Source organism: Lathyrus oleraceus, chromosome 2 (assembly GCF_024323335.1).
Source record: "Lathyrus oleraceus cultivar Zhongwan6 chromosome 2, CAAS_Psat_ZW6_1.0, whole genome shotgun sequence".
NCBI classification, from domain to species: domain Eukaryota; kingdom Viridiplantae; phylum Streptophyta; class Magnoliopsida; order Fabales; family Fabaceae; genus Lathyrus; species Lathyrus oleraceus.
The window spans coordinates 18,012,170-18,014,304 of NC_066580.1; positions in this window are offsets into that span (position 1 = coordinate 18,012,170).

Genomic DNA, 2,135 nt, shown 5'->3' on the forward strand with positions numbered 1-2,135 from the left:
CTACTTCCTCTAGTCCAAATGCCATGAAATTTGATATGTAGCTCATTGAATGTGTCCTGTTTAGACTGGAATTTTTGTGGAATTTATTGAGCTGTTTTGGTATTTGTTTGATGGTAATCATTCTGTTTGCTCATATATGGTTCACACTTGACTACTTTGACCTAAATTGTGCATGAAATAAATTTGGTGCATTGTTTTGATATGAGACCAATTGGTCCTTCTTCTTAATTGATAAATCTTGGTTGTGATCATGTTTTACTTGCTGTTTTAAAATTTTTCCATCCTTTGGACCCTAGGCTTGTCCTAGTGGTCTTGTTACTTATGTTTGAGCTTGCTTTTCAGGTTGTGGAACCATTTGCTTTAAGGAGATAAATTCAAGTTGTTTTGAGTTGTTTCATTTGATGTTATGAACTAACTTGGTTTATTTTGTAGGATGCTTGGCTCACTTGAGTTGATTGTGCTTTGCACCTTGCATTGTTTGATTGTACATTGTTTGTTAATTCTTATGTTGTTGTTTTGATTTTGTGATTGGGATGCTGATTATATTTGATTGATTTCAGGTACCCTTAGTTGCTCAGTTCTCTTGAGAACTTGCATTGCTTTGCTTGTATATCATTTGCATTGAGGTAGACTCTCTTGTCTCCATGTAGTCTGGAAGACCTGGCTTGTTGTTTAGCCAGGCAACTGTCTGAAGTCCTCCTTAAGAGGCAATGTTTGTGATTGTTTAAATTTGTCCCCAAGCAGGTAAAGACCTCATATGAGGCAATTGGTAGAAAAGAGATATGCAACCTATCTCCTACTATTCTGTGAGTCACTCACCTTGCTCACACTACTTGTGTTGATGCATAGTGAGTAAAAGCCCAAGATCTATCGATTCTAACTTGTGGAGAGAGTTCCATCTTTCTGAACTCCCACACCTTCTGATATTCAATGCTCTCCCTGACCAGGGATAAGAGTGATGAGGCACACCCCTCATATCCTTTCATCTGCTTCACCTTAGCCCCTCAATGGCAAGGTTAAGAGTGCCATTCACCTATTCCAGTTGACTTTTCGAGTCAAACCCTTTGATTGAGCCTAAATTGTGTGGTTATAGTGTGTGCTACTTGAACTTGTTTGATTGATTATTTGATTCATTTGAACATGATTGCTTACTTGCCATTGCGCATTCATCATTATTGATTGTTAATTCTTGTATGATCATTATTGCATACCCTTGTGGTTTGTTTGAATTTACCCATTGAGGACAATTGTAAGACCATGTTCTTTGGCCATTGTTCCCATGATATGGAAGGATAGAGTGTAAGACCTCATTGGTCACTCATATCTTCTTTGCTCTTGTTTGTTGTATGAGAGGATGCAATTGTAAGTCCCTGTGATGTGGCATTTGTATTCCTATGACCATACTTTGGAGGTTGGTATAAGTCCAGATAGATTGGCATCCGACATCCAAATTTTGTTTTATTTTAGGAGGTTGGTGTAAACCCAGTTAATTGGTATCCGACATCCGCTTTTGCTTTTATGAGATTGGTATAAGACCATTGATGGCATCCGGTATCACCTTGCTTTTATTTTGCTTACTTGCTTTGTTGCCTCATTCCTAAGGACACCCTTGAATCATCTCCTATATGATCTCAAGAGGTGAACTTCTAGGAAGTTTTACACTTCATCCACACCCTTTTTGTTTAAAACCCCTTTTCACTTATTGACTTTTCAAATCTTGTAAATGCATGTTGTGCAAACATTCTCATCCTCCTTTTCAAATTAGAAACTTGGACCCTAAGTCCTTGACTTTTCAAACTTCTTTTCATAACACTTCTTTGAATCAATCTAACCATACTCTGACCATCCTTTTGTGAATAATCATAATCCATTAATCCAACTCATTCAATTGTTTTGTGGCTTTGTCCATGCTTGTTAAGTTTTCATACATTAGCCATAGGTTTGATTTATCCTAGTTGGTTGATGTTAACCTCACCTATTTGTCCTTAGTTGATTGAATTGTAAGTCTTCCTTGCTTATTATAGGGTTAACCCCTCACTAGCAAGTGGAAGCTTTTCTCACATGGTGGACTTGTTGTTTCATAGGGTTGAGTTTTCTCCCGTGGATAACGTAAAGCCTTAGTGCTATTGTTTTAA